Below are 14087 nucleotides of genomic sequence, written 5' to 3'. Positions count from 1 at the left end.
TTGTTGGTCTCTTAATTGCAAGTGCATCTCCAGTGTGCTGCATTTGTACCCTCCTCTTCTCACGATTTCTGATTTTGGTGGCATAATTTTGCGTGGATGATTTTGTATCTTTACTGTACATATGCCTTTACTGGTGAGCCTTGTCATTTGTGGTATTTTTGTTTCTGGTTGCGGCCTTTTCTTTTCTGCCTAGAGAAGTTCCTTTAGTATTTGTTGTAAAGCTGGTTTAGTGTTGCTGAATTTGCTTAGCTTTTGCTTATCTGTAAAGCTTTTGATTTCTCTTCAAATCTGAATGAGAGCCTTGCTGAGTAAAGTAATCTTAGTTGGAGGTTTTTTCCTTTCATCACGTTAAGTGTATCATGCCACTCCCTTCTGGCCTGCAGAGTTTCAGCTGAAAAATCTGCCGATAACCTTATCGGGGTTCCCTTGTATGTCATTTGTTTCTTTTCCCTAGCTGCTTTCAAGATTTTCTCTTTGTCTTTAATTTTGCTCAGGTTGATATGTGTCTCAGGGTGTTCCTCCTTGGGTTTATTTTATATGGTACTTGTTGCACTTCCTGGATTTGAGTGAGTGATTCCTTTCCCATGTTAGGGAAGTTTTTGGCTATTATCTCTTGGAATATTTTTTCTGTCCCTTTCTCTTTTCTTCTGGCACCACTATAATATGGATGCTTGTGCATTTATTTTAATTTAATTTTATTTTTTGTCTTTTTGTCTTTTTACGGCCACTCCCACGGCTTATGGAAGTTCCCAGGTTAGGGGTCTATTTGCAGCTGTAGCTGCCAGCCTACACCAGATCCGAGCTGCCTCTGCGACCTACACCATAGCTCATGGCAAGGCCAGATCCTTAACCCACTGAGCGAGACCAGGGATTGAACCCACAACCTCATGGTTCCTAGTTGGATCCATCTCCGCTGCGCCACAACGGGAACTCCAGATGTTGGTACATTTAATGTTGTCCCAGAGTTCTCTGAAACTCTCTTCATTTCTTTTCAATCTTTTTTCTCTTTTCTGTTCCACATCAGTCATTTCCACTAGTCTGTCCTCCACCTAGCTTATTCGGTCTTCTGCCTTTTGTATTCTGCTATTGGTTGCTTCTAATGAATTTTTTATTTCCATTTTTATATTTTGCATCTCTTATTGCTTAAGTTTTATATCATGTATTTCTTTGCTCAGTGTTTCCTGTAAATTATCCATCTTTGCCTCTAGTTTATTTCCAATGTCTTGCATCATCTTCAGCATCAACAGTCTAAAGTCTTTTTCCTGGAGGCTGAGACTCTCCTGATCACTTAGCTGATTTTCTGGGGTTTTTTCTTTTTCCCTTATCTGAGTTATAGTTCTCTGTCTTTTCATTTTTATAGGTTTTTGGTGTGTAGACCTTTTTCCAAACATAGAGTTGTAGCCTCTCTTACTTCTGGTTCTGCCCCCCTTGTGGCTGAAGTTGGTATGGGGGCTTAGCTGTAGGGTTCCTGATGGGAGGGCCTGGTGCCTGCGCACTGGTAGGTGGGGCTGATTCCTGTCCCCTTGTGGGTGGGGCTTTGACTCTGGGTGAGATTAGAGGCACCTCTGTGCCTGGGGGTGGTCTTTAGGCAGCCTGTTTACTGATGGGCGGGGCTGTGATCCCACCTGGATTGTTGTTTGGCCTAGGGGTGGGGCCAGATTTTCTCAAAATGGCCACCTCCAGAGGAACACATGCAGATGAATATTCTCAAGAGCTTTGCCTCCAGTGCCCTTCCCCCACAACAAGCCACAGTCACCTCTGTTTTCCCAGGAGATCCTCTAAGAACTGCAGTCAGGTTTGACCCAGATTCCTATGGAGCCTTTGCTTTGCCCTGGCATCCAGTGCACATGAAAGTCTGTGTGCACCTTTCAAGAATGGGGTCTCCGTTTCCCCGAGTCCTGTGGAGCTCCTGCACACAAGCCCCACTGGCCTTCAATGCCAGATGCTCCAGGGGCTCTTTTTCCCAGTGCCAGATCCCCAGGTGTTGGGACCTGACGTGGGTCTCAGAACTCTCACTCCTATAGGTGAGTCTCTGTGATATAGTTACTTTCCAGTCTTTGGGGCTTCCCACCCGAGAGGTTTGGGGTTGCTTATGTCATGTAATTGCCCCTCCTAGTTCTTGATGTGGCCTCCTCTTTGTCTTCTGGAGTAGGATATCTTTTTGGATGTTTCCAATCCATTTGGTTGATGGTTGTTCAGCATTTGGTTGTAATTTTGTTGTTTTTATGAGAGAAGTTGAGCTCCAGTCCTTCTATTCCCACTGCTTTGAATTTTCATGTACCTCCTTTGCCCTTTTAAACAGAGGTCATTTGACTTTTTATTTTTGAGTTGTAAGCATTCTTTACATATTGTGTATTCAAGTCCCTTAGGAGATAAATGATCTGCGAATATTTTCACCCATTCTATGGGTATATTTCACTTTCTCAATTATGTTCTTAGAAACACAAAAGTTTTAATTTTAATGGCATTCAGTTGATCTATTTATTCTTTGGTTATTTGTGTATTTGGTGTCATAGTTAAGAATCCATGGCTAAATTCAAAGTCATAAAGATTTATCTCTATGTTTTCTCATGTTTTTTATCTCTTAAATTTAAATCTCTGAACCTTCTAAAGTTTTTCTCTGTGTTGTGAGGTAGGAGTCCACCTTCTTTCCTCTGCATGTGGAAGCCCTGTTGTATTAACATCATCTTTGAAAGACTCTTATTTCCCCATTATGCAGACTTGGCATCCTTGTTGAGGTCAATTAACTATAAATATAACAGTTTATTTCTGGACTCTAATTCCATTCCATTAATCTATATGTCTTTCCTCATGTCATTACCACACACCTCATTACTGAGCTTTGTGCTAAGTTTTGAAATCAAAAGGTAAGAATCCTCTACTTTTGTTCTTTTTCCTGACTCTTCTGACTCTTCGGGGTTCCTTGAGGTTCCTTATGAAGTTTAGGATCTATTTTTGTTTCTGCAAAAGCAAAGAGACAGCTGAGATTTAGATAGGAATAGAGCTGATACTGCATTTTGGTTAAAAAAAATCTTTCTCATTTAGGTCTGGAATCTCCTGTGAGTTAAATTTTGTTGAAGTCCTCAGGTAGAGGTGCATCTATTAGAAGACTGTGGTCAGCTATGGGTGCGGCTATTAGAAAGCCGTGGTCAGGTGGGTGTGTCCATATAAGGCTGTTTTCCCCTCCTGGCTGCAGGAGGCCATCTGTCCCCAGTCAGCTGGCTTCTGGTGCCACCTGTTTTTGGATGCTGTTCAGTTCAGTGTTTCTTTCCTTGGGCCAGTAATACTTTGAATTATGATATGTTTATAGTGGGTCTGATCATCTTCTGTATTTAATCCCCAGTTTTGTTGTTTTCAAGATTATTTGGCTTTTCTATGTTCTTTGCATGTCTATCAGTTTTTGAATCTGTTTTTCAGATTAACATTTGCAGATCAATTTGGAGAGAATTGAAACGTTCACCTTCATGAGTCTTCCTTCGGTCTCTTCCCTCCCCCATCTCTCTCTATGTGTATCTCTTGTGTTTAGGCCTCCTCAGCAATGTCTCATAGATTTCTGTGTAGTGATCTTAGATCTTTTTTGTTAGATTTATTCCTGGGTGTTTCATATTGTTGGATGCTAATGAAAATGGTATTACTTTTCATTTATTTTTTTATTTTTTACTAGTATATAGAAAGACAGTTACTTTTTATATATTGACCTTGAATCTTGCAACTTTGATGCATTCACTTATTAGTTCACATATTGCTGTGTAGTTTCCTTAGGTTTTCTATATACAGTTGTATCACCTGAGTGTCGTGGCTATTTAACTTTTTCCTTTCCAGTTCAAAGATTGGAATTTAAAAAAACTTCACGTGTTTTTTTTCCTTGTTGCACTGGCTAGACCTCCAGTACAATTTAGAATAGAAATTATTATTCTGGGTGGCATTCTCTCAGTGCGGGGAGGATCAGTATTTCACCACTCACTGTGATGTTAGTGCAGTGTTTCATAGACACTCTTTGTCGGATCTCTGGGCTCAGTTGCTGAGTTTCATCATGAATGTGTATTGAATTTTATCAGATACCTTTCTGAATCTGCTCATGCCCCTGTGTTTTCTCCCTGTGTTACATCAGTGTGGTGAGTTATAATTGAGTATTTTAAAGTGAAGATTATTGAGGTGTAATTTATGTTTGGTAACCTTGTCTTTGTTATGGCCACAGCCTCCACTTCCACTCTGGGGCCAGTTTGTGCAGAAGAGCCTGGATGGGGTCCAGCTGATGACTGAGGACAGGGGAAGCCTGGAGTTCTTGGGAGTCTATGGGTAGGAAACCTGGACCCAGGGGATTGGCTTCCTGGAGGAAGTGAGATGAGACTTGAGGAGTGGGCAGGGTGGCGGGAGGGAGGCACACTGGGAGAGGTGAGATAGGGTGGGGCAGGTGAAACTGGGGTGAGCAGGAAGCATGTTAAAAACCATTTACAGGACATTTGTGGACTTCATTCTATGGACCTATGGCTCTACTAAAGGCCTTGATGCAGGGAAGCAGCATGTCAGCTGTGTTTTGTGGCAGATGATCCTCCCTTGTGGCTGGTGAGGCCTGTCCCCAGGGAGGCCGATGGTGGGGCAGCTCCAGGTGGCTGTGGTGCCAGAGGCGGCCAGAGCCAGGACAGTGGGCGAGAGGTACAGGTTGGCCTCAGGCCTTTTGGAGGAAAGCCATGGCCACTGTGAGTGAGTTGGGAGGGCCTGCGGTGGAAAGGTTGCAGTGGTCCCTGACTGCCTACCCCCACCCTGGATCCATAGCAGCCCTGGGGCATCTTGGGGCCATGGTTGCAAACACCACCTTACATCAGTGGCTGGAGGTGCTCATCCTCTGGCCCTCTCTTGGCTACGGAGCCCCTTCTTTGCTTCTCAGGTGCCTTCTTTCCACTCTGTCCTCCTCGCCTCAGCCTTTGGTCTGTCCTGCCAGGCCCCCCACCCCTTTCCAGGCTGGGCCCCGGCCTTTTATCTTCGGCCTTCAGTGCTCGTGGTTTCCTAGGAAACATCATCTGGGAACCCTCTCAGCTCCTAGCTGCACAGTAGGGTCTCCGTGGAGGCGCTCAGGATCCCCAAAACTGGGAGGTTGGTGTCTTCTTCCTTCACTGCCAAGCTCAGTCAGTAGCCTGACTGTTTATGTGTTTATTCTCTTCCCTAACTCTGCCCCAGGGAGGTCCCTGGCCTGTAACAGGCTGGGTGAGGTGGCTGTGGCTCTGTAAACATCCATGGTGGGGGCAGCAGCTTCACCTGAAGGCCCTACATGCTGCTCCCTGTGCTTGGTATCCCCTGGTGCATGGCAGGACGAGGCCTGTGCAGCCTGGGAGAGAGGGAGGGATGTATGCTGGGCGTGGAGCTCCCAGAAACCCAAAGCCCAGAGCTCATGTAACGGCCAAGACCATGCAGCCAGCGCCCAGGCTGCCCCCTGCCTGATGTGGGAGATTTGCCATCCTACAGCTCAGCGGGGCTTGAGAGCAGGATCAGTCTCTGCACAGACCCCTTTGGAGCCGGCGAGCAGGGAGTCAGGCTTCCTTCCTCCTGGAAGTTGTTCCCAAGTTGGCCACCTCGTCCTCCCTCCTCAGCCTTAGACAGCAGGACACCTCTCTCCAGCCCCGGAGACGATAGGCTTATTCCTTAGACCTGCGGTCAGAACCATCTGAGTGCCAAGTGGAGGCCAGTGACCTGGGGCTCCTGCCATGGCAGGTGGCTGGGGCAGTGATGTGGTTCCCTCTGCAGGCTCCCCAGAGAGACACGGTTCCCAGCTGCCTGGAAGTGGACAGGGGCAGGGCCTCCCCAAATGCCCACTTGGGGAGAACACATCCTTGCCAGGAGGGCTTCTGCCACCATCCCAGAGCCTCCTGCTGACCCTTCGGCCCGAGAGGTTTCTTGTCGCTGCCTCTGTCCTTGTCATTTCTAGGTTAGGGCCTGACCACCACTTCAGCTCTTGGCTGCCTGCTAGGGCCAAGGGCAAGACAGTGGTCTGTATGTGGGCTCAGGTTCCCAACGTGTTGGTGCTGGCCCCTGGGGTCTTTGCTGTCGGAGCTGCTTGTCATGTCTCTTGGCTGCTGTGCTCCCTGCTATCAACTGGGGTCCTTTGGTTGGAGTCTACAGGGCCCAGTTCTGGCCCTAAAGGGTGTGTTAGAAAGATACTTGTGGCCCCAGACTTGTAGCTCTGGAATCTGGACGGGACAGGACACCAGCCATTTCCCCTCTGGCCCTTCCCCAGGTTGTCCGTGGGCCGTGTAGGTCTCTCTGAGAAGAGAGCACCTTCAGTTTGGGAGGAAGCTGGCCATTTGAATGACCCTGCCCACCTGCCCGTGCCCTGCATGCACACCCAGGCACACACCTTCAGCTCAGAGCTGAGTGGCTCTTCAGTTCAGGGGCTGTATGGAGCTGGCCATTCCCTTCAGGGTTGGGGTGTACTCTGCAGGTTTGGGGCTGGCAGGGCCCCTGTTGGGACAGCTTGCCTGCTTCCTGACCTGGGTGCTGGAACCTTCTGGTTCTTCACAGGAACTTGATACCTCTCTTAAGGATAGGAGATTTGCTCTATCAAAGATAGGCCTCTGCATGTTTGTTCAGAGCAGTAGTTTGCACAGCAGCAGCTTTGTTAGGGTAACCGGTGGGGCCTGACCAGTGGTATCTCTCTGAGCGGCAGTGTGGGGAGGCCAGGGGGCATGGCTTCTGAACTAGAGGAGCCCAAGCTCCAGCCCTGGCTCTGCCATGGAGCAGCCGTGGGCACTCAGGGTCCTCCTCGGCCTCTTGCGTGGATGGTGGCAGTGACTGGGGTGAGCTCTTTATTGCAGAGCAAGCAGGTGACCTTCGGGAGATTCTTGAAGATTCCATGTCATGCTGGAGCCTCAGTTACGCTGATAACGTGACTTTGTGAATTCAGCTCTGCAGAGGTATGCTTTTTGCCTCCCTGCCGGGTCCCTGCCAGAGGGACGGAAGGGACTCAGGGCCTCTCCTGCGAAGCACTGATATCCACAGGCAGGGGTGGATAGTGTAACAGTAATTAGAACAACTCTGAGCTGTGTGTAAGTGCAGCGGGGGTACAGGCGGGTGAAGGGGCTGATTGGGCGGTGAGGGAAGAAAAGACTGTCCAGTCTGGTCTTGATTGCAACTGTAGAAACCAGCTCCAGCCTCTGTGAGCAAGGAGGGGTCCCCAGAGGGAGGCTGGGGACACCGATGAGTCATGCCTGCCCCACCTGGAGACAGGACAGTGGCCTCCAGATGCAATGGGCTGGGCTGGACCTCGAGGAAGGCAGAGTGTGTGGGCAGAGCCTTAGAGAACCTGCCAGGCTGGCAGCAGGATGCAGAAGAGGAGGTGTTTCTGGCAAAGGACATAGGAGCCAGAAGCAAATGCTGGGTGAACCTGGTGCCTGCAGAGTGGACAGCATTTTGGGTAGTGGAGATGAGGTCAGAGGAGAGCAGTCCTTTGGTACTGCATCCCCACAACCCCATGAGGTGTCCCTGGCAGGGTACAAGCAGGCTTCTGGACAACCTGCACCATCAGAGGCCACCAGGGTCCCAGTGGGCAGTGCCATGGGGCTCCACGCCTTCTCCAGGGCACTGTCCTCACGTCCTTGGCATCTCAGCCCAGGTTGAGGAAGCCAACAGGTGGTAGGACAGTGCCGCACAGAGCCTGGGTCTCCTGGCCCACCTGCCCGCTGATGGTCAGGATGTGACCAGGGCCACCATGGTTTCAGACTCCCTCACTGTTAGCACAGCCACCCATCACAATGGGAAAGGGGTTCTGGAGGCCTCAGCGCCTGGAGCCTCGACTCTAGGCTGCCGGCTCTGCCCAGCATGTGGTTCCTCTGCCCAGCGTGCGGTTCCTCTGGCCTGAGCCAGGCCATTCGGGGCCTGTCCTATGCAACAGCCATGGCACAGCTCATGTAGTGTCTATGCTGCGTCCCTGAGCACACATCTGCAGCTGAGAAGCAGCTCTGCCGACTCTGGCTTATTACAAGTGGCGCCTGTTACCCTGCCTCGTCCACAGGCAGGCCTTTTATTCTCCATCATTGCTTTGGAAAAGGTATTCACTGGAAGGTGGCAGATTATTTCCTCTGTGAGCCGCTCCTCCCGCCTCTTTGCAGCTGTCACCTCGCCGCAGCCTAGCCTGAGTGCCTGCCCGCCAGTCCCCACGCGGGAACAGAGATAATCAGGCCTTCGCTCGCACAGCAGCCTTCCAGCTTGGCTTTTATGAACTGGATTCAGAAAGTAAGCAAGTCAGATCGTATCACTGTCCTGCCTGAAGCTCTCCAGTGCTTCCTCCCGCCGAGCCTGTCAGCATGTGAGATTGTGGCCTCCACAGAGGCCCCCTCTGTCCCCAACACCCTGCCCCCATTCTCACAGCCCTTCAAATGGCCCGCATCCCACTTGTCAGGTCAGCTCTCTGTCGCCCGAGTGTGCCGTTCTCTGGGAGGCTCTGCGGAAGCAGGAAGGTGGGAAGCAGGAAGGTGGGGAGCAGTGGGGCCAGAGCAGGGGGTGGCGGAGGCCGTGGCCACAGCCTCAGAGCTCTGTCTGGGAGTGAGGACTTGGACTGGGCCGGCCTCAAGTGGAGCTGCCATCCTTGCTGGGTTAAGGCCTCATTTTCCGAAATGTTTTTAGGTAAAAGCCCCAGTTTTCTATATGTTGGCGACCTATTAAATGAAGAATTAAACCAAATCCACCCGCCTAACAGCTCCGAGTAGGCCATGTAGTTCCCAGCCATGAATGAATGGGCTCTCCCTCCCCCTACTCCTTTCTTTCCTCCTCCCTCTCCCCCGCCTCCCCCCATACATTTGGCAGGGGCTCCTAGGCCCTCCCTTGCAAAGCTGAGGGTCCTTAGTGCCTTGTGACAAGATGGGCACTGTGGCCCAGCAGCCCCCCAACCCCCAGTCAGCTTTTCCCCAGGAACTGGACTGGTTCCCCCCACACACAGCCAGGCTTCCTCTTGAACAGTTACAGACCTGACCGCTCCTGGCTCGGAGCCGGCTTGCGAGCTGCAGGAGTGCTGTCCTGGCTTCTTCATCCTTCTGCCTGGGACCCGCCCCTGCTAGGCCTCTGTTACTCTGGAAGCCACTTACTCCTGCCACGTCCTGGCTGTGTGCTCTGATGACTTAATTACTCTGCCTCGTCGTGTTTGCCTTGGAAGTGGGTTTAATCCTTTTGGCCTCACCAGGTGGTGGTGTGAGTTACTGTGGGTAAATGGCCACTGCTGCTTTTACTGCTTGTCCTCGTCTCTGATGCCTGTCCCATTCTAACCGGGCTGGTACCTCCCACCCTGAATCTGGCACAGATAGAGGAAGTGAGAGTGCCGAGCGCAGGCTGTGAGGCTCGCACCCGAGGACACATGGGGACAGTCCCCGTCTGGGGGTACGGGGGAGCACGTGAAGCCCTCCTCTCAGGGAGGAGGGCAGTGAGTGGAGTTGGGGAAGGAGGGGGCTGCGTTCCCTGCAGACTGGGCACACCTGCTGCAGGGCAGAATGGCAACCCCAGAGGGACCACAGCTTGGAGCCAGCACCTGCCCCATCCAGAGTCTTGTGCCAGTTTTTGTCAGAACCAGAATTTGAGCCCAGGGCTTTGAGGCATCAGAGCAAGCTCTTTTCATAAAGGTTTGCACCCTTTCCGCCCCCAGATCCACTTCTCATAACATCATTATCATCATTTTATTTTTTCAGCAGATGTTTACTGTGTGGTACTGGGGACAAAGCAGCAGACACAGCCTGATCCCCAGCCTCCAGGAGCTTCTAGTCCTCAAGGGGGCAAGCTGGTGGACATGCACCTCCATGTGCACATGCTTACACACATGTACACAGGCATACACACATGTGTACACGTCTCAAGTCGGCACCTGGCAGCACTCATACCACAGGGGCTGTGTGAATGTGTGTCGCTGTGTAGCAGAGGTGACACGTGTGCCATCACAGTGTCAACACACAGCTTTCCATTTGCAGGCCAGAAGCCTGGGGGGGTCACTGGGCCTCCCTCCCCCTGTAGGGAATAGGCAGGGCTGGGTCCCTTTCCCCTTCAGGTCCCATCCTCATCTCTGACCTGGTGGCTGCATCTCTCCGGCCCCAAGTCTTATTTTTCTTAATAATTTGATAGCTTTATTTCAGTGTAATTGGTTTCCTTTGTGATCCTAAGCATTTTTAACCTCTTTATTGATATATAATCCACATATCATAAAATCACCCATTTGAAGTGTGAATTAAGATGTTTTTAGTACATTCACTGAGTTGCACAACTGTCACCATGGTCCCAACTTAGAACATTTCCAGCCCCTGGGAAAGAAACACTGTGTCCTGGGAGTCAGTCCACATTCTCCCCACTTGCAGCCTCTGGAGACCCTGGTCTGTCACCTCTGGGTCTCAGGGCCTGTCCTGTGTCATGTGGAGGGAGTCATGTCATGTGTGTCCTTCCGTGTCCAGCTTCTCCCACTTAGCACACGTTGACAAGGTCCACCCACATAGTTGTGTCAGTCCTGCAGTCACCTTTCTGCCTGAGTCTTGTCTGCTGTGTGGACAGACCACATTAAAAACCTGCCTGTCCAGTGATGGGCATTTAGGGCTGGGTCCAGGGGAAACAAGCAGTGGTTGCCAGTGGACACAGTCTCATTTGGGATGATGATGGTTGCACAGTGTAGCGAATGCACCAGAAACCATTGAATTGTGGATTTCAGAAGGATGACCTGTACAGTATGTGTGTCAGTAGAAGGACCCAAATGCATTTTTGGAAAGGAGGCTCCTGTGACAGTTGCTGTGGACAGATGTGGGCGTAACAAGGGGAGTGGTGCTGACACGTGGCCCCCCCGGGGAGGGGACCTGACATGGAGCCCTCTGTTATCCACGGTGCTTATGGATACATACGTTTTCTTTTCTGGTTGAATGTTTAGTAACAACACTTTTATCATCGCGATAATCATTTTTGGCTGCCGCTTATTTATTTATTTATTTATTTATTTTTAACTTCAGTGGACCAGATATGCACTTAATGCTTTATGGGCATAACCTCGTGGACTTCACTCCAGCCTCCTGAGCCATGGGTGCCATCAGTGCCCCTGTATAGACCATGCCCTTGTACAGACTGGAAACAGAGGCCTAGAGAAATTGTGCTTGGACCCATGTCCCGGGTGGGAAATCCAGGTCTTTCTACTCTACAGCCTGCCCTCTTAACCCCACTCTGTACCATCTTTGAAAATTAGAGGGCATTACCACTCAGCCCGAGGAAGGGCTGTGGGGAGCACATTAGACCCATCACGGACCCCGCCGTATCTGCCGGTGTGGTCTGCTGCCTTGTCCGCAGCATAACACGTGACGGGGCTTGGTGGAGCTATGTAAGCATGGGTCCATTCCAAACGTGTACTTCAGAATCTGTGTTGTGTCCAAACCCAGTGGTTCAGAGGCACTTTAAATGTTTGGGAAGCTCTGTTATAAAATGTGTTCTTAGAGCATTGTGACTGGCCAGTGATTTTACATTTTCCAAGCCTGCAGGTCAGGGGATGGTGACCTGGTTCCACGTGTTGCGAGGTGGGTGGCTGTGGTGTGTTCACACTCCACGTTGCATGGCCTGGAGCATGTCACTTCCTCTGAGTCTTATTTTATTCACACATGAAATGAGGAGCTCTTTGTCTTAATTTTTAAAAAATAAAGCACTTAAGACCTTACCTTACCTCTCAGATACTTCATTTGCTATGTCACTTTGTTTTTTTTTGGTGTAGAACTTTCATTTGTATAATTTTGAAATTTCTATTATTATTTTCTCTTAGCCTGTATGTTATGTTAGAAGGCATATTACCAAACCTGTTTTTAACTTTCTTATAATTTAATTACACTTTCATCAGAGAAGTGATCTGTTTACCATTGATACATTGAGGTTTGTTCAGTTATTTTTGTGGGTGTGACCTGAAAAGGAGGTAGATATGCTAGAAATATGTTTATTAGATCACTCTTGTTAATTTTAGTATCTAGATCTCCGAAATCATTATTAATGTTTTCTCTTCAATCTGAGGAGATAAGCATTCAATATTTTACTAATAAGCATAATAATCTGCAGATTTTTCTATACAGTGCTTCACCAAATTAAGGAAATTTCCTTCTGTTACTGGTTTACTAGAAGTTTGTTTTTTTAAAAATAAATGGATGTTGTATTTCATCAAATGCTTTTCCTACATTGAAATTATATGATTTTCCTCCTTTTATTTGAAGTTATATGATTTTCCTCTATTATAAAACATTTTCTTAGAGGCATCATGATTTGAAATTGTATGATTTTAAATTATGATTTTCCTCCTTTTATTTCTTAATGTGGTATGTTGATTGATTTTTTTATATGTTAAAGCAAACCTTGCACTCCTGGCATAAACCCCACTTGCACATAGGATGTTATCTTTTAGAAACATTGGTAGAATTGATTTGCTAATTGTTTTGTTAAGGATTTTGACATGTTTTTCCTTCGTGATATTGGTCTGTAAATTACCCTAGTCTGGTTTGCTGTTAGAGTTAAAATCTCCTCATAAAGTGAAGTCCTTTCCTTCTCTGTTTGCTGAAAGAGTTTGCTTAGAAGTGGTGTGGTTTCTTCTTTAAATTTTGATAAAATTAATCAGTGAAGGCACCTGCGCAACAAAATTCTTTGGGATAAGATGGTTGGTTGGTTTGTTTGCTTGCTTTTTATGGCTCCACCCACAGCATAAGGAAGTTCCCGATTGGAGCTACAGCTGCTGGCCACAGCAATGCCACAGCCACAGCAATGCAGGATCCGCAACCTATACCACAGCTCACATCTCATCTGCAACCTATACCACAGCTCTCATCTGCAACCTATACCACAGCTCACGGCAACACCAGATCCCCAACCCACTGAGCAAGGCCAGGGATTGAATCATATCCTTGCGGATGCTAGTTGGATTTCTTTCCACTGCACCATGACGGGAACTCCTATTAATTTGTGTTTGATTTATTTTGATTTATAAATCAGGGAAAATTATGAACTGTAAACCTATCATCATTGGCACACAGCTTGTACATTTCTGTTGCATCATTTGTCACTTGAACTAATTGGCTGATTGCTTAAACTTCTTGGGTCTGTGGGTTTATACTTCTTCTTTTTTTTTTTCTTTTGTCTTTTTAGGGCTGTACCCCAGGTGTATGGAGGTTCACAGGCTAGGGACTGAATTGGAGCTACAGGTGCTGACCTACACCACAGCCACAGCAATGCCAGGTCCGAGCCATGTCTGTGACCTACACCACAGCTCATGGCAACACTGGATCCTTAACCCACTGAGTGAGGCCAGGGCTCGAACCTGCGTCCTCGTGGATACTAGTCAAATTTATTTCTGCTGAGCCTTGATGAGAATTCCTGTACTTTTTAACACATCTAGAAATTTTCATTCACTGTTCTTAAAATATTCAAATATTTTTCCACTACCACCTTCTCCCCCAGGATTCCAACTCTACACATTACAGATGACATTGAAATTGTTCTTTGGGTCATTGATATCACAGTTACCATCTCAGCCTTTCGCTTCAAATAGTTTATATTTCAGTTCTCAGAGTTGTATCTGGTTCTTTTTAGTAGTGTCCATTTATCCATCATGTCCACACTTTCCTTTAAATCTTTGAATATATTTATAATAGCTATTTTAAAGTCCTCATCTGCTAATTCTATCATCTCTGTCATTTCCACATTTCTTTTTAAGGACTACTTTTCCTCCCAGTTAGGAGTCATGGATTATCTAATAATATGTTTAATTTGTAAACGTTTGAGGATTTTCTAGGTGTCTTACTAATTCCTAATTTAATACTTTTTTGGTCATAGAAGATATTTTGTATGATTTCATGTGTTATTGTTTCTTGTAGCCCAGGATGTAGTCTATCTTCATGACTATTCCATGTTCACTCAGGGAGAAAGTATGTCTGCAGCTGTTTCTTGGGGTTTTCTGTAAACACCAGTTAGGTCCTGTTGGATCTGAATACTCTTCATATCTTCCATGTTGTTGGTTTTTCAATTATTCTGTCACTATTTTGAGAGATATTAAAGTCTTCGACTATGGTTGTGGATTTACAATGTTCTTCAGTCTGTCAGATGTGTTTTATGCATTT

The 14087-nt window shown here is 47.8% G+C and overlaps 1 protein-coding gene and 1 long non-coding RNA gene across 2 annotated transcripts in view; both read left to right on the top strand.

Moving 5' to 3' along the window:
• PLXNA1 (plexin A1) overlaps nt 1-14087 on the top strand; it is a 200691-nt gene that overhangs the window by 65975 nt on the left and 120629 nt on the right. The gene's annotated exons all lie outside the window — the stretch shown is intronic.
• LOC146397454 (uncharacterized) lies at nt 6810-11653 on the top strand. The gene is made up of 2 exons (XR_014823916.1): nt 6810-6908; nt 8103-11653. It is a non-coding gene; the product is annotated as an uncharacterized LOC146397454 (long non-coding RNA).

The sequence above is a fragment of the Sus scrofa genome, chromosome 13, assembly GCF_054392235.1.
Source record: "Sus scrofa isolate SSC_HxYL_T2T_F1_AM1 chromosome 13, Sscrofa_HxYL_maternal_Yorkshire_Landrace_v2.0, whole genome shotgun sequence".
NCBI classification, from domain to species: domain Eukaryota; kingdom Metazoa; phylum Chordata; class Mammalia; order Artiodactyla; family Suidae; genus Sus; species Sus scrofa.
Note: the sequence above shows the minus strand (reverse complement) of the source record. Positions and strands in the feature narration are given on the sequence as shown.